General features: G+C 38.5%; 1 pseudogene; it reads left to right on the plus strand.

Annotated features, from left to right (window-relative positions):
• Nucleotides 1-24,646, plus strand: part of LOC103119226 (poly(rC)-binding protein 2-like) — a 113,779-nt pseudogene that overhangs the window by 55,753 nt on the left and 33,380 nt on the right.

Raw genomic sequence — 24,646 nt, forward strand, 5'->3', positions numbered from 1 at the left:
TTTGAAAAGGAGGCCAAAACCATTAAATGATGTAAGGAGAGTTTCTTCAATAAATGGTGTTGAGAAAATTGGATTGAAACATGCAAGCAGATGTTACTGAACCATCACTTATCACTGTGCACAAAGTCAATTCCGAGTGGATCAAGGACATGGACATTAGGCCAGAAACTTAGAGGAAAATATTGGCAGGAGACATCACAATCTATACTTCAAAAAAATCCTTCAAATATTCAAATCCAACAGCAAAAGAAACAAAAGCAAAAATAAACCAATGGGACTACATTAGACTGAAAAACATTCTACTGAGTGGGAGAAGATATATACACAATACACAACACCTTAGACAAAGGGTAGACTAGTAACCAAAATATATAAAAAAAAATTCAGTAAGTTTAGCACCAAAATAATAAATAAATAAATGAATAAAATAACCACATTAGAAATGGAACAAGGACATGGACAGAAATTTCACCAAGGAAGAAACTCAAAGGGCCAACAGATCTAGGAGAAGGTACTCAAAGTCACTTATCATTAGAGAAAAGCAAATAAAGACAAAAATGAGATATAGCTTTAGATGTGAGAATGTCATACATCAGAAAGGACAGAAATAATGTGGGGGAAAGGGATACTTCTGTACTGCTGCTGGGAATGTAAAATGGTCCAACTATTGTCAAAGCAGTCTGAAGATTTCTCAGGACAATAGACATGGACCTGCTCTCTGACCCAGCAATTCCTTTCCTGGGGATTTACCCAAAGGAAACAAAAACACCTAATAGAAGAGATCTGTGTATACTTATGTTCATAGCAGCACAACTGTACTTGCCAAAACCTGGAAGCCATCCAGGTGTCTAATGTCAGATGAGTGGTGAAAAAAAAAAAAAAAAAAAACCTCTGGTATATATACACAATGGGATACCATCAGCTGTTTAAAATGATGAAGTTATGTCCTTTGCATCCTCTTTGATGAAACTTTAGGACAGTGTTGAGTGAGGTAAGCCAAAAGGAGAATAAATACTGAGTGATCTCACTTATAAATCGGACTTAATTTATGAGGAGAGGAAGGGGGAACACAAAGTGAAATGTGAAATGGACATGGTGTACTGCTCTAAAGCAAAGGACTCTAGAGAAGGAAGTGGAGGCAGGAGTGGAAGAAAACTGGGAGGTCTGGTGCATAATGAAACTGAACCCATGTGTCAATGGATACACTATAAACCATTAACCCCCTCAATAATTAAAACAAAGAATGTTGTGGCCTATCTGCATAATGAAATACTACTCAGCTGTGAAAAATGGCAAATGTCCTTTTCCATGTCTGGAATGTGAAGGAATCATGTTAAGTGAGGTCAGCCAGAACAAGAAGATGAATATGGGATGAACTCACAGGTGGGATTTAAGAACCAAGGGGAAAAAAGGAAAGCACACAGTGAAGCTTGGACTTGGTAGGATGTATTGCATCAAATCAAAAAACTCTAAACTAGGGGGAGAAGAGAAAAGAGGAAGCTGGGTTCCACAGACATGATAGTAATGAGAGACTTTCATGGGCAGTGGGAGCAGTGTGCAGACATCTGTCATGGAAAGTTAAGAAACAGTACTTACAGATCAACAATGAACAACTGCCCTATAAACCATTATTTCCTCAACAAGAACAAAAATGAACATTTTGGGATAGGGCAGTGGCACACCTGGTTAAACACACACATAACAGAGCACAAGGACCCAGGTTCCAGCCCCTGGACCCATCTGCAGGGGAATAGTTTCACAAGTAGTGAAGCAGTGCTGTAGACATTTCTTTTTTTTTTCTTTATTTGAACTATCAGATATATATATATATATATATATATATTAATGTTTTATATTAGACAGTAAATATAATAGTGTATACATAACATTTCTCAGTTTTCCACATAACAATACAACCCCCACTAGGTCCTCTGTCATCCTTTTCCAGGACCTGTACTCTCCCCCTCACCCACCCCAGAGTCTTTTACATTGGTGCAATACACCAACTCCAGTTAATGTTCTACTTGCGTTTTCTCTTCTGATGTTGTTTTTCAACTTTTGCTTGAGAGTGAGATATCCCCATATTCAGCCTTCTGTTTCTGACTTATTTCACTTAACATGATTTGTTCAAGCTCCATCAAAGATCAGCTGAAAATGGTGAAGTCACCGTTTTTAATAACTAAGTAATATTCCATTGTGTATATAACCACAACTTGCTCAGTCATTCATCTGTTGTTGGACACCTGAGTTGCTTCCAGGTTTTGGCTATGACAAATTGTGCTGCCAAGAACATATGTGTACACAGAACTTTTTGGATGGGTGTGCTGAGTTTCTTAGGATATATCCCCAGGAAAGAAATTGCAGGGTAATAGAGTAGGTCCATTTCTAGTCTGCTGAGAGTTCTTCAGACTGCTCTCTACAGGGACTGGACAATTTTACATTCCCACCAGCAGCGCAGGATGGTTCCTTTGACCCCAGAACCTCTCCATCATTTGTTGCTGCTACCTTTTCTGATGTATGGCATTCTCACAGGAGTGAAGTGGTATCTCATAGTTGTCTTTATTTGCATTTCTCTGACAATCAAAGACTTGAAGAATTTCTTGTTTGTTTCTCGGCTTTTGGATCTCTTCTGTGGTGAATATTCTGTCCATGGCCTCTCCACATTATTGGATGGGGTTATTTGTTGTCTTGTTGTTGAGTTTGGCAAGCTCTTTATATATTTTGGTTATTAAACTCTGATGCATGGATTCGATTCACTGAAGATGTCTTTAAAATTTATGCAGAAAAGAGTTCTGCCAATATTTTCCTCTAAGTATCTGATAGTTTCCGGTATAACATTCAAGTCCTTGATCCACTTGGAATTTACTTTTGTGTTTGGTGAAATATAGTGGTTTAGTTTCATTCTTCTGTATGTTTCAAACAATTTCCAACAGCATTTGTTGAAGAGACTCATCTTTCCCATTTAATAATCTGGGCACTTTTGTCAAAGATTAAATGTCCATAGGTGTGGGGGCCTACTTCTGGGCTCTCAATTCTATTCCACTGATCATTGTACCTATTCATGTTACAGTACCAAGCAGTTTTGATTACAATGGCCCTAAAATACAATTTGAGATCTGGGAGTGTGATGCCTCCAGTTCTGTTTTTTCTCAAGATTGTTTTGGCAATTCTAGTTCTTTTCTAGTTCCAGATAAACTTTTGTAGCATTTGTCCTATTCTCTTAAAAAGTGTGGTCGACAAATTGTTTGGCTTTGTATGTTAACTCTCTTTTCAATCACCAGGTTCCAGATGCCACCAGGATGCTGGCTAGGCTTCCCTGGATTGAAGACCCCACCAATGTGTCCTGGAGCTCAGCTTCCCCAGAGACACACCTTACTAGGGAAAGAGAGAGGCAGACTGGGAGTATGGACCGACCAGTCAACGCCCATGTTCAGCGGGGAAGCAATTACAGAAGCCAGACCCTCTACCTTCTGCAACCCTCAACGACCCTGGGTCCATGCTCCCAGAGGGCTAGAGAATGGGAAGGCTATCATGGGAGAGGGTGGGTTATGGGGATTGGGTGGTGGGAATTGTGTGGAGTTGTACCCCTCCTACCTTATGCTTTTGTTCACTAATCCTTTCTTAAATTAAAAATTTAAATAAAAAAAAAAATAAAAAAAAAAAGATCAGAATGCAAAAAAAAAAAAAAAAGTGTGGTTGGGATCTTGATGGGGATAGCATTAAACCTGTAGATGGCTCTGGGGAGTGTAATCATTTTGATGATGTTAATTCTTCTAACCCATGAACATGAAATATCTTTCCACTTCTTTGTGTCTTTTTCAATTTTCTTGAGTAGTGACTCATAATTTTCAGTATACAAGTCTTTCATTTCTTTGGTTAGGTTTATTCCTAGATATTTTACTGTTTTTGTTGCTATAGTAAGAGGAATTGATTCTTGGTTTCATCTTCTTCTAACTTAGTGTTTGCATAGAGGAATGCCAGTGACTTTTGAATGTTAATTTTGTGGCCTGACAATGTACTGTATTGCCTGATGATTTCCAAAAGCTTCTTGCTGGATTATTTAGGTTTTCTATGCATACTATCATGTCATCTGCAAATAGGGAGAGTTTGACTTATTCTATTCCAATCTGTATCCATTTAATTCATTGCTCCTGCCTGATTGCTATGCCAATAATGGTAATAATGGGCAGTCTGGTCTAGTATTTGATCTCAGGGGAAATGCATCCAGTTTTTCACCATTTAATATGATGTTGGCTGTAGGCTTGCTATATATAGACTCCACTATATTAATGAATTTTCCATCTATTCCCATTTTTTGTAGTGTTTTGATCATAAAGGGATGTTGTATTTTGTCAAAGGCTTTCTCTGCATCTATTGATACGACCATGTGGTTTTTGGTCTTGCTTTTACTGATGTGGTGGATCATGTTGATTGATTTATATATATTAAACCAACCTTGCATCCCAGAGATGAACCCCACTTGGTCATGATGAACAAACGTTTTAATATACAGCTGTATCTGTTTGGCTAGAATTTTATTCAATATTGTAGCATCTGTGTTCATCAGAGCTATTGATCTGTAGTTTTCCTTTTTGGTTATGTCCCTTTCTGCTATTGGTATCAGAGTGATGTATGTTTCATAGAAGCTTGAAGTGAGTATTCCTGTGTCTTCAATCTTCTGGAAGACTTCTAAAAGTAGAGGTATTAACTCTTCCTTGAAGGTTTTGTAGAATTCATTTGTAAAACCATATGGTCCAGGAATTTTATTCTTGGGAAGGTTTTTGATAACTGTTTCAATTTCATTAGCTGTTATTGACCTGTTTATATTATCTAGTTCCTCTTTATTTAATTTTGGAAGTTCATATGCGTCTATTAAATTATCCATTTCTTCCAGGTTCTCTAGCTTGGTGGCATAGAGTTGTTCATAGGAGCCTCTCATGTTATGCTGACTTCCTGGGGTGTCTGTTGTGATATCTCCTCTTTCATTTACAATCTGATTTATTTGGGACTTCTCACTTTTTTTGTTCTGTGAGTCTGGCTAAAGGTTTGTCGATTTTGTTCAGTCTTCGGAAGAACCAACATTTACTTTCGTTGTATGGTTATCTGATTTTCAATGTTATTTATTTCTGCCCTAATGTTAGTTATTTCTGCCTGCCTGGTTGCTTTAGGGTTCCTTTGTTTCACTTATTCTAGGTCATTAAGGTGTGCCATCAGGTTGTTTATTTGTGCTTTTTTTTTTTGTTTCTTTGTTTCCTAATGTGTGCTTATATGGCTATGAACTTTCCTCTCAGTACTACCTTAGCTGTGTCCCAAATATTTTGATAGCTAGTGTCTTCATTTTCATTGAACTCTCGAAACATTTTGATTTCTTCCTTTATTTCCTCTTTGACCCAGTAGTTGTTAAGGAGTGTACTGTTGAGCTTCCACATTTTGGGACTATTACTAGTCTTTTGTTGATTGTGAAGTGTCAGTTTAATTCCACTGTGGTCTGAGAAGATGCTTGGGATGATTTCAATGTTCTTGAATTTGCTGATGCTGTCTTTGTGGCCTAATATATGGTCTATCCTTAAGAATGACCCATGTGGACTTGAATAGAATGTGTATTCAAGTTTCTTGGGATGAATGACTCTGAAAATGTCCAATAGTTCTAGTTTATCTATTTCCTCATTTAGCTCCCTAATTTCTTTATTCATTTTCTGCCTGGATGATCTGTCATATTGACAGAGTGGGGTGTTGAAATCCCCTACTATGACTGTGTTGCTGTTAATATATTGCTAAAGCTCTTTCAGTAGATGTTTGATGTATTTACATGGCTTCTTACTGGATATATAGATGCTAATGATTGTTACGTTCTCTTGGTTGACTGATCCTCTGAGCATTAAGTAGTGTCCATCCCTATCTTTATAAATTTTATTTATTTTAAAGTCTATCATGTCACATATGAGAATAACTGTTCCTGTCCTTTTTTTGTGGTCCATTAGCTTGTATGATAGTTTTCCTTCTTTTCACTTTGAGTCTATGTTTTTCTTGTTGAATTAGGTGGGTTTCCTGTAGACAACATATTGTTGAGTTCTGTTTTCTGATCCATCTTCCTATCCTGTGCCTTTTAATAGGTAATTTATTTATATCATAGATTGAATTTATTTTATTTTATTATTAATATTTTATTTATTTATTAATGAGAAAGATAAGGGAGAGAGAGAGAACCAGATATCACTCTGGTACATATCCTGCCAGAGATTGAACTCAGGACCTCATTCTTGAAAATCTAGTTCCTTAGACACTATGCCACCTCCCGGACCACTAAAGATATTTTAATCCCATTATTCTATATTTTTAGAGTGTTCTGATATTTGGCATATTTATGGTGGTCTGACTGTTTATAGGAGAACTTTCATAACTTCTTTCAGGGGAGGCTAGTTGATAGTTCATTCTTTCAAGTTTTGCTTGCCTGAGAAGATTTTTATGTCTCCATCTAGTCTGAATTACAGTATAGCAGATTACAATAGTCTTAGTTGAAAGCCTTTCTCATTGAGCACTTGATAGGTATCTTGCCATTCTCTTCTGGCCTGTAGTGTTTGTGTGGAGAAGTCTTCTGCTAAACTTATGGGTTTTCCTCTGTAGGTGACTCTTTGGTTTTTCTCTTGCAGCTTTCAGGATTCTTTCTTTATCCTTATTCATTTCCATTTTAAATATGATGTGTCTTGGTGTCTTTAAGTCTGGGTTAATTCTGTTTGGGACCCTTTTCACTTCTTGAACCTGTATGTCTTTGATGTTGTCTAGACTAGAGAAGTTCTTAGCTATAATATCCTGAAGAATGCTTTCTTCCTCTCCCTCTCTTTCTTCCTCTGGTAAGTCAATAACATGTATATTATTTCCTTTGAAGTCATCCCATATGTCTGTTGTTTTCAGTATCTCTTAGTCTCTTTTTGTGATATCTTATTTCTTTTTCAGTTGTCTCTAATTCATCCTCAATCTTGCTAATTCTGTCTTCAGTCTCATTTATTATCTTATCTCTTCCCTGTACTGTTTTCTATAATTCATATATTTTGTTACTCTGCTTTGATACTGTTTTAGTTTCTTTAGCTAGTTGTGTTCTTATCTCTGGTATTTCAGCTTTCAGCTCTCTAGTCACCATGAGATAATTCATCTTTTCTTCCAGAGTCTCATTAGTTGTTTCTGCATTTTTTATAACAGTTCATTCAAATGTTTTACTCACTCCTGTCACCATTTCCTTAACAAGCATTATGATGTTAACCTCACTATTTTGTGGTTCAACTTTTGGGTGGCTTTTATCTGGACTCTTGTCCTGGTTCATTTTTCCAATATTTCTTCTTGTTGGTTTAACCATTGTATGTAGTATGTTATAAGGTCTCTCTTTCATTACTTTTCAAAATACTGATTACTCTTGCCTGGATTGACTTGTATCTAAGTAAAGTACTTAAAGAGTTCACAGTTGTGGAAATTAACAGTTTTGCAATATTATTTCAATCCCTGAGTTGGAGGCCACAGGCTGTTAAAAGCTCTTCTTTTTCTTCCCTGTAGGATATGGGGTCCTGAGGGACTTTAATCTATAAAAGTATGCTTCTTAGCTTAATCCCTCACTCCTAATCAAGAGATAAATCAGGGTAGGGGAGAGATAATACAATGGTTATGCAAAGAGACTTTCACATCCCAAGGACCCAAATCTCTGGGCTCAAGTCAGCTTCTCTGCCAAGCCAGGCAGCACTACTGGGCCCTGTGAGATTCTAAACAAATCCCACTTATAGTCTGTAGGTTCTGAGGAAATTATTCACCATGTTCGCATCAGGAGAACAATGTGGAAAGGCTCCCACTATGCAACCCCATTGCTAGGCCTCTAAGGTGTAGTTCTTCCTCTAAATTTCCTGGTCACTTCTTTCTTCCCAGATGTTAGCATAGAGCCTCCCTGCATCTCTTCCAGTCTCTGAGGGCAGTAGCAATGGAGACTCACAGCTGCGTTTTGTGAGCCTTAGAGGATTCTTATCTTCCCTTCAGCCATCTTTTTGTTGGTAAGGCAGTTGGTGCCTCAACTGGTTAATTGCTGGACTGTTACCTGCTGTTCAATCTCTCCTTAGGCTCTTTCCTGTCTATGAGCCACACGTGTTTGCACTCAACAGTGGTTTGGTGGGTTCCTGAAGTTGTTCTAGCCCTGCCGTGTACTGGTCCCAGGTGATCTCCTTTGGTATTCCTAGTTGACCCGGGAAAGGAGAGAGAAACACAGCTGCTTCTGCCCTACCTCAAGTATCTAATCTAGTCTGTCTTTCTATCATCTATCTATCTATCTATCTATCTATCTATCTATCATCTATCTATAATCTATCTATCATCTATCTATCATCTATCATGTATCTATCATCTATCTATCCCTCCCCTCTCAATTTCTTCCTCTATCCAATAAATAATAAGCCAGCAAAAAGGAGGCTAGCTGCCCCCGGTTAGGGAGAAGTTCACTGCTTCTGTGACTTTAAGCAGAGTTGAATTTTGTATCTGTCTTATTACTTAGGATCTTGTCAAGAGTCTTCTCACCTCACACCTAAGTCAGGTGACTGGCTTGAGTCTTGTCACTTGCTAATAAATCTTTCTTCATGTATTGAGTGTGGAGGCAGATGTTTCAGTCTTACTACCTTAGGCTGGGGAAGAAGCCTTCTCTGATGACATTCTTTTTTTAAAAAAAATTATTGGTGGGATTAATGGTTTACATCAACAGTTCTTCTTCTAGCGTTTGCCCTTCTTCCGCAGCCAGTCAATAGCTTCAGGTTGAGCCTGATGTAAAGTTTCGAGACCTCCTTTGAATCTGGAGAGGTGGCAGTTGTTGACTATGTGGGTCACTGTCTGTAGCTGCAGGGGCAGTTCGGGTTGTCTCTGGCTCCCCAGCGATGGAACATAGTGGTGCACCGGCCATGGCCTGTTCGATAGCGATTGAGGAGGGCCCAATCATAACGTGCTAGGTCAAAGCCGGGTTGACGCTTGCAGGGGTCTGTGACGAGGTGACCATTCCCCACCTCAGCTGACTGCCAAATCTGTTTCCAAGAGTCTGGAACAGAGAAGTTCAGTTCAGGCGCAGGAGACCAGATTGGATGATGAGACGTCAAGCGCTGAACAGGGTGGGTGAAGATAACGCATTTGGCGAAGGACAGCCCCTCAACATTAAGTTGGAGGACTCGAAGAGCAGGACTAACAGCTTGAAAGCTGTCAGGAGCTGCTTGTTGCTGGCTTTGAAAGTGACTGGGATCCATGTGGATTCAGTCGGCTAGGAAGGATCGTCAGTTTCCCCAATGAATGGGTACTCACGGGATGCACCACGGGAAGGTCGATCCAATGCATCCCACATCAACAGTAAAGACCATCATTGGTACATGCTTGAAATCTCTCAGTTTTCTCAAAATACTCTTTCCCCCTCCTATGTCCTTCTCCACCATCATGAACCAGGACCTGAACCTACCCCCCCACACACACACACACAATGTCCTTTATTTGGTATAATACACCAGAACCAGTCTAAGTTCTGCTTTGAGTTTCTCCTTCTGTTCTTATCTCTCAACTTCTGTCCCCAAGTGGTATCATCCCATATTCATCCTTCTCTTCCTGGTTTATCTCACTTAACATGATTCCTTCAAGCTCCATTCAAGATGAGGTGAAGAAGATGAATTCAATATTTTTCATAGCTGAGTAGTCTTCTGATACATATATATATATATATATATGTATATATATATCATAATTCAGCTAATCATCTGTTGTTAGACACTTGGGTTTAATCTCTAGAATCTAGCTATTATAAATTGTACTTCTATGAACATGGGTATACGCTGATCTTTTTGGAGGGCTGTGTTTTGTTCCTTAAGGTAGATCCCCAGGAAAGCAATTGCAATGTCATAATGTAGACCCATTTCTAACCTTCTAGATTTCTTTTTTTCTAATTTTATTTTATTTATAAAAAGGAAACACAGACATAATGATTGGAAAGGAGGGGTACAACTCCACACAATTACCACCACCAGAAATCCATATCCCATCCCCTCCCCTGATAGCCTTCCTACTTTTTAACCTTCTGGAAGTATGGACCCAAGGTCACTGTGGGATCCAGAAGTTGGAAGGCCTGGCTTCTGTAATTTCTTCCCCAATGAACATGGGCTCTGACAGGTTCATTCATACTGCCAGCCGGCCTCTCTCTTTCCCTAGTGGGGCAGGGTTCTGGGGAATCAGAACTCCAGGACACATTGATGGGGTTGTCTATCCAGAGAAGTCTGGTTGGCATCATGCTAGCATCTGGAACCTGGTGACTGAAAAGAGAGTTAACATATAAAGCCAAACAAATTGTTGATTAATCATGAACCAAGTTCTTAAGACTGTTCTTGTCAGGGGTTGAACCAATTAACATGCCCACCAACAGAAATTTGCCTTTGCTCCCACAACGTCTTCAGCATTTGTTATTGCTGTCATTTTCAATGACATTCTCACAGGGGTGAAGTAGCATCTCATTTTTGTCTTTATTTGCATTTCTCTGACAATGACTTTGAGCATATTTTCATATGTCTTTTGGCCTTTTGGATCTTCCTTTAGTTAATCTGTTCATATCCTCTTCCCATCTTTGTAAAGGATCTTTTTTTTCTGAATTTAGTGAGTTCTTTATATATTTTGGTTATTAGCTTTTTGTCTGATGTATGGCATATAAAGATATTCTCCAATTCTGTAAGTGGTCTTTTTGCTTGGGCAGTGGATTCTTTTGATAGGCAGAAGCTTTTTAATTTTTATGTACTCTCCATGCTTTATTTTTTTTCTTTCTTCCAAGTGGGTTTGTATCATTGAATATGTCTATAAATTTTAGATGGAAGAGACTCTAAATCTAAAGTGTTTATGCTAATATTTTCTTATAGGTATTTGATTTTTTTCTAACATCGAAGTCTTTGATTCATTTGCAGCTTACTTTTATGTGTGGTGAAATATAGTGATACAGCTTCATTCTTTTGCACATGTCAACATATTTTTTTCCAACGCCATTTTTGAAGAGACTCTTTTTCCTCCATTTAATAATTTAGGCCCCTTTGTTGAAATTAGATGTCCATAGGAGTGGGAGTTTATTTCTGGGCTCTTAATTCTATTCCACTGATGACTATGCCTGTTTTTGTCCCAGTACCAGGCATGTTTGATTATAATGGCCCTGTAATGTAGTTTGAGATCTGAGAGTGTGATGCCTCCAGCTCTGCTTTTTCTTTTATTTATTATTTTTCCCCTCAAGATTTACTTGGAGATTTTCTAACTCCAGACAAACTATTTTGGTAGCCCTTGTTTTATTCTACTTTAAAAAATTATGAGAACTTCATGAGGATTTCACCAAATTTGTATATAGCTCTGGGTATAATATTCATTTTAATGATCTTAATTCTTCCAGTCTATGACCATAAAATATTTTCCACTTCCCCATATATTTTTCTATTTCTTTTTCCTTGAATAACTACTCGTAAATTTCAGTATACAAATCGTTCACTTCTTTTGTTAGGCTTATCCCTGGCTATTTTATTGTTTTTTCTGCTATAGTAAATGGGACTGATTTCTGGATTTATTCTTTTGACTTAATGTTTATATAAAGGGATACCACCAAATTTTTTATGTTAATTTTGTAGCCTGACACCCTACTATGTTGCCTGATAATTTCCAGAAGCTACCTGCTGAATTCTTTAGGTTTTTCTGTGTATACTATCATATTATCTGCAAATGGTGATGGTTTGATTTTTTTTCCCAGTATGTATCCCTTTAATTTCTTGCTTTTGCCTGTTTGCTATGGCAAGTATTTCCAACACTATCTTCAACAGTAGTGGTGATACTGGACATCCTTGTCTAAGGGGTAATGCTTTCAGTTTCTTACCATTGAGCATGATGTTGGCTATATGTTTGCTGTATATGGACTCCACTATCTTAAGAAAATTTTCATCTATCCCCATTTATTTTAGTGTTTTGATCATGAATGGATGTTGAAGTTTGTCAGAGGGTTTTTTGGCATCTATTGATATAAGCATGTGGTTTTTAGTTTTTCTTTTATTGATTTATATATACTGAACTAGCCATGCATCCCTGAGATAAATCTTATATGGTCATGTAGTAAAATATTTTTAATATACTGTTTAGTACTTTAGCATCTATGTTCATCAGAGATTTATCTGTAGTTTTCTTTTTATGTGTGTGTATCCCTGTCTGCTTTTGGTGTCAGGATAATGTTGGCTTCATAGAAGGTAGAAGGGAGTTTTCCTGTTTCTTCAATCTTTTGGAAGAGCTTTAGAAGTATAGGTGTTAACTGTTTCCTGAAGATTTTATAGAATTCATTTCTAAAACTGTCAGGTACTGGACTTTGATTTTTGGGAAGATTCTTGATAACTATTTTAATTTCTTTGATTGGGAATTTCCAGTTCATTTTTTCCAAATTTCTCTTGGTTGAACATCAGAAAATTGTCTGTTTCTAGGAACTTTTTCAGTTCTACCTGATTCTCTAGTTTGGCAGCATATATTAGTTCATAGAGGTCTCATGATACTTTGGATTTCAGTGTCTGCTGTGATTTCTCCTCTTTCATTTACAACCCTTTTTATTTGAATACTCTTTTTTTTTTTTTGTGAGTCTGGCCAAGGATTTGTCAAGTTTGTTGACCCTCTCAAAGAACCAGCACCTAGCTTCATTGGCCTTTTGCACAGTTCTCTTATTTTTTATGTTATTTTATTCTGCTCTAATTTTAATTATTTTAATGCTCCTGGTTGCTTTAGTGTTCCTTTATTCCTCTTCTTTTAAGTCCTTCAGGTGTATAGTCAGGTTGTTTATTTGAACTTTTTTTATTTCCTAATGAGTGTTTCTATGGCTATGAACTTCCCTCTTACTACTACCTTAACTGTATTCCAAATATTTTGAAATATATCTTCAGATGCATTTGATTCTAAGAATATTTTAATTTTTTCTTTGAATCAGTAGTTGTTAAGTAGTTTACTGTTGTGTTTACATATTATGGGACTTTTACTATATTTCTCTTTGCTATTGTTAGTTTAATACCACTGTGGTCTGCAAAGATGCCAGGGGTAATTTCAATATTCTTGAATTTGTTGACACCATATTTGTGGTCTATCATATGAACTATCCTTGCAAATTTCCTGTGTGGACTCTAAAAGAACATATATTCTAATTTCTTTGGGTGAATGATATTGAAAATGTCAGGAAGTGGGGTCAACTAGGAATACCAAAGGAGACCACCTGGGACTGAAACAAGACAGGAATAGAATGACTTCAGAAACCCACCAAATCACCAGTGAGTGCAAACACATGTGGCTGGTGGACAGAGAGGAGCCTAGTAAGAGATTAAGTGGCTGGTAACAGTCCAGAAGTTTATCAGTTGAGACACCACCTCCAGTCTGTTCCACCAACAAGGGGACAGCTAAAGGAAGGAGAGGACTCCCTTGAGACTCACCAAGTGTAACTCTGAGTCTCCATTGCTACTGCCTCAGAATCTGGAGCAGTGGCAGGGAGGCCCTGTGCTGACACCAGGGGACAGAGAACTAACCAGGAAACTCAGGAGAAGACCAATACCTCCATGGCATAGTGGTGGGGCTGTGAAAGTCTCTTTGCATAACCACCTGATAATCTAGGCCCCTCCCTGATTAATCTCTTGGTTTGGAGTCAGTGAATAAGCTAAAAGCCTACTTACAGTTAAAAAGCCCTCAGGCCACCATAGCCTACAGGGAAAAAAAAGTACATAGAAGGCTTTTAAGGCACTGAGCTTCAAATCAGGGATTAAGATACTATTGAATCAACTGTTAGCTTCCACAACTATTAACCCTTTAATTACCTTACTTAGACACAAGTCAACCCAGGCAATAGTGATCAGTAATTTGAAAAGTATTGAGAGAGGGACCTCATAACATAATATATAAAATGCTAACCCAACAAGAAGAAATATTGTAGAAATGAACCAGGACAAGAGTCCAGCTAAAAGCCCCAAAATGGGTGAAGCACAAAATAATGAGGTCAACATCCAAACACTAGCTAAGGAAATAATCACAGGAGTGAGTAAAGAGTTACAAAGAATTGTCATCAGAAATGAAGAAACAACAAATGAGGCTCTGGAATGAAACACTAATTATCTCAAGGTAATTAGAGAGCTAAAAGCTTAAATAGCTGAGCTAAGAACACAAGTAGCTGAACAATCTAAACAGTATCAGAACAGGGTACAAAATAGATGAACTCCAGAAAACAGTAGAGGGGAGAGAAAATAGAATCAATGAGGCTGAATACAGAATTAAAAAGATCGAGGACGAAATAGAGACAACTAAAAAAGAAGTAAGATATCACAAAAAGAGATCAAGAGATACTGAAAACAACAAAAGACATATGGAATGACTTCAAAGGAAATAATATATGCATGACAGTCTTACAAGAGGAAGATAGAGAGGGAGAGGAAGAAAGCATTCTTCAGGCCATAATAGCTGAAAACTCCTCTAGACGACATTAAAGGTATACAGGTTCAAGAATCCCAGAGGATACAAAACAGAATTAACCCAGACTTAAAGACACCAAGACACAGCCTATTTAGAATGGAAAGGAATAAGGATAAAGAAAGAATCCTAAAGGCTGCAAGAGAAAAACAAAGAGTTGCCTACAGAGGTAAATCCAAGTTTAGCAGCAGACTTATCCACACAAACACTACAGGCCCGAGAATGGCAAGATATCTATTGATACAGTATTCCTGGTTGAAAGCCAAGATATCTATCAAGTGCTCAGTGAGAAAGGCTTTCAACCAAGAATACTGTATCCTTCTAGACTGTCATTCAGACTAGATAAGGCATAAAAACCTTCTCAGAAAAGCAACAGTTGAAGGAATTAACTATCACCAAGCCTGCCCTTAAAGAAGTTCTGAAAGGTCTCCTATAAACAGTCAGACCACCATAAATAGGCCATATATCACAACACTCTAAAACTCTACACTAATGGTGTTAACATATCTTCCGTCTTTGATATCAGTAAATGTCAATGGCCTGAATTCAACTATTAAAAGACACAGAGTAGGAAGATGGATCAAAAAACACAACCTAACAATATGCTGTCTACAGGAAACCCACCTAATTCAAAAGACAAACACGGACTCAAAGTGAAAGGATGAAAACTATCATGCAGGCCAGTGGCCCTCAAAAAAGGGTACGAACAGCTATTCTCATATCTGACACGATAGACTTCAAAATAGTTTTTAAAAGATAGGAATGGACACTACTTAATGCTCAGAGGATCAGTCAATCAAGAGCACTTAACAATTATTAGCATCTAAGCACTCAATGATAAGCCAAGTAAATACATCAAATGTCTACTGACAGAGCTACAGCAATATATTAACAGCAACACAGCCATAGTAGGGGACTTCAACACCCCACTCTCTCAACATGACAGATCACCCAGGCAGAAAATCAATAAAGACATAAGGGAGCTAAATGAGGAGATAGATAAACTAGAACTATTGGACATTTTCAGAGTCATTCATCCCAAGAAACTGGAATACACGTTTTACTCAAGTCCACATGGGTCATTCTCAAGGATAGACCATATGTTAGGTCACAAGACAGCATCAGCAAATTCAAGAGCACTGAAATCATCCCAAGCATCTTCTCAGACCACAGTAGAATTAAACTAGCACTTCACAATCAACAAAAGATTAGTAATAGTCCCAAAAGGTCAGCAATACACTCCTTAACAACTACTGGATCAAAGAGGAAATAAAGGAAGAAATCAAAATGTTTCAAGAGTTCAATGAAAATCAATAAAGTTAGAGCAGAAATCAATAACACTGAAAATAAGAAAAAACATACAAAAGGTCAACAAAAGTAAATGTTGGTTCTTCAAAAGGTGAACAAAATTGACAAACCTTTAACCACACTCACAAAACAAAAAAGGGAGAAGACCCAAATAAATCGGATACTAAATGAAAGAGGAGATATCACAACAGATACCGCAGAAATTCAACATACAATGTGAGGCTTCTATGAACAACTCTATGCCACCAAGATAGAGAACCTGGAAGAAATGGACAATTTCCTAGATACCTAACAACTTCCACACTAAGTAAAGAGGAAGTAGTTAATATGAGCAGGCCCATCACAGCTAATGAAATTGAAACAGTTGTCAAAAATCTTCCCAAAGATAAAAGTCCTGGAACAGATGATTTTACAAATGAATTCTACAAAACCCTCAAAGAAGAACTAATACCTCTACTTTAAAAGTCTTCCAGAAGATTGAAGACACTGGAATTCTCCCTTCCAGCTTCTACGAAGCCAACATCACTTTGATACCAAAAACAGACAGGGACACAACCAAAAAAGAAAACTACAGACCAATGTCTCTGATGAACATAGATGCGAAAATATTGAACAAAATTCTAGTCAACCGGATACAGCAGTATATTAAAAGATTGTTCATCATGATCAAGTAGTATTTGTCCTAGGCATGCAAGTTTGGTTTAATATACAGAAATCACTCAGCGTGATCCACCACATCAATAAAAGCAAGACCAAGAAAGAAAAAAAGAAAGAAAGAAAGAAAGAAAGAAAGAAAGAAAGAAAGAAAGAAAGAAAGAAAGAAAACATCGATAAGTCTGGTCTATCTATCTCTTTGTTTAAGTCTCTTATTTCTTGATTAACTCTCTGCTTTTGTGATCTGTCAATTTGAAATAGTGGGTGCTAAATTCTTCTACTGTGCTTCTATTAATGCATTTTTGTAACTCTTTCAGTAAGTATTTGATGCATTTAGATGTCCCCTCACTGAGTGCATAAATGTTAATAATTAAGTCCTGATTGACTGATCCTGTGAGCATTATGTAATGTATATCCCTATCTCTTATCATTTTACTTTAAAGTCTACTGTGTTAAGTGTAAAAATAACATTCCTGCCCTTTTTGATATTCATTAGCTTGTATAATAGTTTTCCATCCTTTTACTTTGAGCCTGTGTTTGTCTTGTTGAGTTATGTGGGTTTCCTGCAAGCAACACATGATTGGTTTGTGTTTTCTAATTCATCTCCTTGTTCTATGTCTTTTAATGGGCAAATTCTGGCCATTGACATTTACTAATATTACGTATCTAAGATATTTTAGTGCAATTATTCTAAACTTTTCTGAGTGTCCTGATATCTGGCAAGTTTTTGATGATGTTGATATTGTGTATAGGAGGCCTATTAAAACAGGGCAGGTTTGTTGACTGTTTATTTCTTCAGCTGTTGCTTTTCTGAGAATTTTTTAATACTTTCTTCTACTCTGAAGGATGGTCTAACAAGATAAAGATTTCTTGATTTGATATATATCAAGATACATATATATACATATATATATATGTATCTTGATATATATCTCTCTTCTGGATTTTAGAGTCTGCATGGAGAAATTTGATATAACCTTTTGGGTTTTCCTCTATATATGGTTCTTTGTTTTTCTCTTGCAGCCTTCAGAAACTTTTCTTTATCCTTACTCCTTTTCATCCTAACTATCATGTGTCTTGTTATATGTAGGCCTGGATAAATTATGTTTGGGACTCTATGGGATTCTTGAGTTTTATGTCCTTTCTATTCTTTAAAGTGTGGAAATGTTCTTCTATTACCTTCTCTAGTGTGATTTGTTCAAACCCATCCTCTCTTTCTTCTTCTGGCAAACCAATAATGAGTATATTACTTCTTTTGAGGTCATCCCATATGTCGCTATTGATTTTTTCAGTGTCTCTTAATATATTTTTTAGTTCTCTTGCTTCTTTCTTAGTTTTCTCTAATTCATTTGATCTTGCTAATTATGTTTTCTACCTCAGTTGTTTCTCTCTCCCTTCTCTCTTCTTTATTCCTTAGTTCATTTATTTTGTTACCTTGTTCAGTTAGAGTAATAGCTTGTTCAGACATTGGACTCTTAACTCAGCTTTTATTTAGCTTTTAGCTCTCTAATTACCTTGAGATAGTTTATGTTTTCTTTCAGAGTCTTATTTGTTGTTTCCCTATTTCTATAATATTTCCCTCAATAGCTTTCCTCACTCTTGTGCTTATTGCATCAATTAATATTTTGATATTTTGCTTGATGTTGGCTTATTAGGATTTTCTTCTGGACTTTTGTCCTGGTTCATTGCTGCAATGTTCTTTTAGTTTGACCACTGTGTTTAATGTCTTTTAAAATTTCTGTCCTGACTGTTGCTGTACAAGTACTGTACAGAGTGTTGCTGTGAGGTGGCTTATGGTTTGTTGGTTTCTGGACCTCTGAAGCCAGTTACTCTGGTGTGTTTCAGGAATGGGTGAGCTGTTGGTCTAGCAAAGATACCACTGCCTTTGGAAGATGAGAGGTACGTTATCTTGTTTTCAAACTGAAGAGAGAAATAGACTGGAACAGCTATGAAGAAATAGAAGCTAACAACAATAACAAAAAATCAAACAAACCAAAAAATAATAATAATAAAGTGGCCAACCACAGCAAACAGAAGCCAAAGAAGGCATTAACAAATTATCGGAACATATATACTCTCACAGATGAGGAGGATGTTGGTCTGATGAGGTTTCCCCTAGTTTTTTATAGAAGTCTGCTGCAGCGGTGAGTTACAAGTCTAGGTTGAATAGGCGGCTGCCTTCCTTGTTGTTTCAGTGGACAGAACAATCAGCCTAAGAGTTGCTCAAGGCTATCTGCAGTTCATTTCCACTCAAGTAAAGTTATAGGGAGTCACACTGTTTTCTGGCAAATGATTCATTCTCTGGAAAATTGTCCTGGAATCTGCCCAGAGAGCTTTTCTCTTTAAAGGTAGTCTTTGTTTCACTGGCTGTTCCTTCTTCCCAATAAGTTGGCTGGGGGATGAGGTTGAGGGGTGCAGTGGTAGACTCACCATTTGGTTTGCCTTTGTCCTTTCAGCACCCTTTTGCCAGTTTATAAATGGATTGTTTGTCCCATACTTCCCTGGAAGTCCTATTTCCACTCAGAGTTGCTAGGATCTGAAGAGATTTCTTGAGGAGAGTCTTAAACAAGGTGGCTTGCAGACATAATTCAAAGCCTCTTCCTTTGCTAATATCTTTTTTTTTTTTTTAGTGAGAGCGATACATAGAAAAAGAGTAATGGGGGGGAGGGAGAGAGAGAGACTAATGTACTGCTAAAGTAGTGCTAGAGATTGAAGTTTCAGACCTTGGAGCTTCAGGCATGAAATTTTTTGCAGAGACATTATGCTGTCTCCCCACTTTCCCTTGCAAATGTCTTAAGCTAACGTATACAGGCAAAGGTTTTCTCCATCTCAGCTTTTTGAATTGTTTTATTCAATCATTTTGGCAATAAACCCTATTGATCAATCTATTACATAGCATTTGTCACCAACTCAAGATAGTCTCCACACACTGGGGTGGGGGTGGGGTGCAGTAGAATAGGTTAAGGAAAATTACTGGCTGGGCCTCCAGATTTGCTCTCCTGGGAGCCAAAAGGAAGAGGAACATACAGGGAGGAACCACCCCAGATGCAGAGTTCAGGCTACCTCTGTCCACATTTAAAGTAGTATTCTCACTGCAGACTCTGTGACATCTCTCTAAGACATAGCTCCTTCCTTTCTTCTTTCCTTCCTTCCTCCATTTTTTATATGTTTTTGCCTTGTTTTAGTTTTTATTATTTTTACCACAGCACTGTTTAGCTCTGGCTTATGGTAGTTCTGGGAATTAAATATGGTACTTCAGAGCCTTGGGCATCAAAGTATGTATAACCACTGTGCCATCTCCCCAGCTATATTTATTTAATTATTTAAATATTTTATTTGTTTTAAGAGAGAGATGCAGAGAAGGAGACCAGAGCACTACTCAGATTTGGCTTATCATGCTAGGGACTGAACCAGGGACCTCAGAGTCTCAGGCATGAAGGTCTTTTGAATTATCACTGTACTATTTTCCCAGCCTGCTTTTTGAAGGGTTGTAATACAGGTGACACCTTTGGTCTAGAAGAGAGGCCCCATATTCTTCCCAGAGGACCAGCATCTTAGCTTTGGCATCTGTAGTGCTACCCCTCCCTCACATATACACACTGACCACATTGCTTGGGCATGCAAGGTGAACACTGTACCTCTGTCCCTACAGGCCCTGCCCTCAGAGAGCTGTGGGACTTGTTCTTTCTTACTTCAGGTCCCTGAGGCTAGAACACAGCCCTTCTCCTCACATTTGCTAGACAAGACAATTCCCCCTTTATTGTCCCAGCTCCTGTGGATCCACTGAGAAAATGTTTCTGCATCTAGGACACTCATGCTTTCATGTCTCATGTCTTCAGTGTCTGGTTAGGTAGACTATGTGGGAAATGCATGAAGAGAAAGATAAAGGTAAAGATGGCAGAGGCCCCAGAAGCACAGACAACCCTGATTAAAACCTCAGGGCAATAACACTGATCATACCAAGCTAATGAGGCAGAAACATACCTGTACATTCAGTGTGCATCTCAAAAAAATTGGTGACGGCCATCACTGATTACTTCCATAAGGAACATCATCATAAGCCCTCTTGTGGGCCTTCCTAGAGCCTTGTCCTTCCTATAAAGCAGCAATGGTAGGGACTGCCCCACTCTCTAAAGGGAGTCTGGGTCATCCTACTCTGCCACTCAAGGAAGACTGGTCCTGAAATGAGTGCAGCCTAGAATGCTATGGCTGACAGGGACTAGGAGCTTACACAGGCTCCTGTGTTAAATATAAATAGATATGGGCCCTGGGTCAGGTGGATGAGATAAAGTTAATTTTATTCATAGATTTTCTTCAAGATTTGGAGTTACTCTCTGCCTTAATCTAATTTTCTAACCCTTATCTCAATTGTGACACCATCTTCTCAGACAATATATTTTTAATTTTTTTATTATTATTTATGTTCCATTTTGTTGCCCTTGTTATTTTGTTGTTGTAGTTATTGTTGTTGTTGATGTCGTCATTGTTGGATAGGACAGAGAGAAATGGAGAGAGGAGGGGAAGACAGAGAGGGGGAGAGAAAGACAGACACCTGCAGACCTGTTTCACCCCCTGTGAAGCGACTTTCCCTGCAGGTGGGGAGCCGGGAGGCTTGAACCAGGATCCTTATGCCGGTCCTTGCACTTTGCACCATGGGTGCTTAACCCGCTGTGCTACAGCCCGACAATATTTTTTGTCTAACTCTATATTGGCTATCAAGCTCAAGCAAAAATTGCAATAGTTGTGGGCCCTTAGGAATTTGCCTAAAATAGATTTCCTAGCTTCTTTTCACCCTAATATGTCTATTGTCATCTGCTCTGTTTCTTCTTTTATTTCTTGTTTATTAATCATTTTAGCCTGCTTTATATCTTACTGCCTTTCAGCCACCAAGTTGCAGATGCTGTCACGATTCCATCCTGATTTCTCTAGGCAAACAAACTCACCAATGTGTCCCGGAACCTTACCTCTCCAGAGCCCTAATCCAGTAAGGAAAGATAGAAACAGGCGGGGGTATGTATTAAAAACATGGGACTTAGAAAAAGTGGGGAAAATATATAAATATAGACAGATGGTTGTAGAAATAATAGTTAACCCATATCTGCAACCTTAGGAGAACTGCTGTAACTTACAATGGAGAGACTAGGGATCCAGAACTCTGGTGGTAAGAATGGTTGTGCCCCTGTTATCTTGTAATTTTGCAAATCAATACTAAATCACTAATCAAATTAAAAATTAATAAATAAATTGGTGAAGGAAAACCAGTGGCTGTGTATAATTCAGGAGAGAGGAAGAGGTTAGTGGGAAAATGTACCCCTTAGAGCACCTCAGTTATATGTGTGCTGTCTCTGCAATCATCACTTTTTTCCCTATGAGCACTAACACTGGGAGTAGCTCAGTTACTAGACTTAGTTTCTGCACCTCTACAGTTTTCTCAGCCCCACCCCACTTTCCCAGTTTGGGCTTTTGCTCCGTACTGAGGCCTGGCCTCCCATGCTGTATGTCTTCTTCTGAGAATTTGTTCCTGGTGAGAACTAGGCATCAGTGCTGCCTCTTTCACACCATGGCTTTGAGGACAGGAGGTTCTGGCTCCTCCACCAATGAAAAGAGAGAAAATTCTTGAGGTTCAGTAGACTCTTTGTTTTCCTGGCAATTGCCTGGACACGTCAGCTGCCACACCCAGAAATGCTGTGCTTCAGAGTTCCCATCAAGGTAAGCTTCCTCCAAAGGAGGCAGAAAGTTAGTAGTCAAAATATTGGCTCCTCACCCTTCTCCACTGACTTTCAGTCTGAATGTGTAATGATTCTGCTTGCCTTCTATGGAAGCTGAACTTTGGGACAGAATGATCAGCTGTACTTTTTTGTCTGAATTTCTGTACATCTGTTGCCTGCCCATATCTTCAATGGTTTCATTTTCAGACTTTGAGTGACACCATCCTCAAAACTCAATAGCTCAAAGAGTTGGCTCAGTGGGTAGAATGCAGACTTTGCACACTTGAAACCTAGGATTTGACTTCTAGCATTGCATGAGCCAGAACATTGCTTTAGTCTTTCTCCCAAGAAATACCAGTTAACTAGTAAAGTAGTTAAAGATGGCTTGCTCAGGGGAACAGTGGACAGGCAGTGGTACACCCAGCAGAGTTCACACATTACCCTGTGCTAGGACCCTGGTTCAAGCCAACAGTTCCCATCTATAGGCAGGAAGCATCATAAGTGGTGGAGCAGTGATGCAGATATCTCTCCTTTGCTCAGTCTCTCTGACCTTCTTGCCACCTCCCAAAAAAGGAAAGAATAATATGGCCATTGGGAATCATATTGGCACTGAGCCCCAGCAATAACTCTGGTCACAAACACAGAACAATAAAACAAAGTGCATAGTACTTTGGCTTTTACACTCTTATCTATTGTGGGTTCCAAGGGGGATCACAAAGCAAGAATTCATCCAAATGGAGATTGACAGGGACACTGTGGACCCATCAGGTAGATTAGATCGAATATAAGAATCCAGGTTCGAGTCCCTAGGCCCTACCTATAGTAGGTAAGCTTCATGAGCACTGGAGCAGTGTTGCAGGTGTCTCTCTTTCTCTTTCTCTCTGTCTTTCCCTTCAGCCCTATCTGTCTTTTTTAGTATCTCACCCTCTATCAAAAAAGAAAGGACAAGATAGCCACCAGGGATGATGGAATTGTACAGACACTGAGCCCCAGCAATAACCATTATGGCAAAAATTAATTTAAATTAATAAATACAGTAAAAAACAAACAAAACAAAATATAGTGGAGACAGAATCAATTCCTCCACAGCAGGTAAGTTCTTGCAGGCATCTCTATATTTGTCTATGTCCTTTATTTGCTTAGTTATTAACTGTCACCAGAGTTATCACTGGGGCTTAGTGTCTATACAATAACTCTACCACTACTAGTAGCCCAGAGAGACCCCAGCAGCAGTGTCTATGCATGAAACAGGTAGGGATGGGGTTGGGGCTGAGTCCTTTTTAGATTGAGGATTAAATGAGGCTTGAATGCTTGAGCCCAGGCCAGCTTGAACCTCATTAACCAGTTGTGCAAGAACCCCACTTGAGGACAAATGAGTCTGAGGAAACTTATTTTTTGAAAGTGCCAGAACTTAGTTCCTCTGAACGTCCACCTTTTAAAGGAGCCAGAGTCCTCTCTTCCTTACTGCTTATCCATTTTCAGAAACTAAGACTGGGCCTTGAGCCCTGGTCTTCACCTTAGGTGAAAGAACCCCAGTGCCTGGAAGGAAGCCACTGTGCCAGAATGCAGTTGTGTGGGCCAGGCAAACCCAAACACCACTTTTGTTTTGAAATAAGAGACCCTCTGCTTTCTCACACCCTGTGATGTTTCTCATTCCATTCTCTGCTCAGCACACCGGGGAACCTTTTGGTGGGCCTGCTTGGAAGCAGCTGAAAAAAGATTCTGAAAATGAGAAGTGGATTATGCCCAGGACGAAAATTGCTCAAGGATTTTGTAATTGTGGTGATTTGGGGCCTGGTTGATGGCAAACTTGTGTCCAGAAGGCTATGAAACGTGTGCATGGTTCTGTGTGTCAGTGAGGGCACAAAAGCTATAAGCAGGGAGAAGTCACTACACATGCTTTGTCTAATGTTTGATTTAGTGCAAAACAGGTGTTGTATCAGGCCTCAGATATTGCTAGAAATGTTCCCTGGTGCTCACATTCTTAGCAATCCTTTCCTTTCTCTCAAAAGACTTATTGACAGCTGATTTTGCTCCTTGAATTTCTATGAAAATAACTTCCTATGTACAAATGCATCTTTCTTGGTTTTCAAGAAGTATCAGATAATGAGGGGCTCCAGGGAGCAAAAGGGAGTTGAGACACACAGACTTCCCAAAGCAAAAAAAAAAAAAGTGTATAAAAATCTTTTCTTAACCTCAGTCTGTTCCTTTTAGGGGCTTCAGAAAAGCATACTCCAGAATTTAAAATGCCCCTGGATGAAGTCGAACTCTCAAGTAGAACTCAAAAGCTACATTTTCTCTTTACTTAGCTCATTTCAAAAATGAATTTAAGAACAGAAAATCCAGAGACACATTATGAAAGAGGGAGAACTAAGAAGACTGACACTTCCTGATTTCAAAACTTACTATAAAACTATAGCTATCGTGGAGCCTTGGCAGTGGGGCATTAAGGTGAGCACAAAGGTTGCTTTGTGCAAGGACCCAGG

This window comes from Erinaceus europaeus, chromosome 7 (assembly GCF_950295315.1).
Source record: "Erinaceus europaeus chromosome 7, mEriEur2.1, whole genome shotgun sequence".
NCBI classification, from domain to species: domain Eukaryota; kingdom Metazoa; phylum Chordata; class Mammalia; order Eulipotyphla; family Erinaceidae; genus Erinaceus; species Erinaceus europaeus.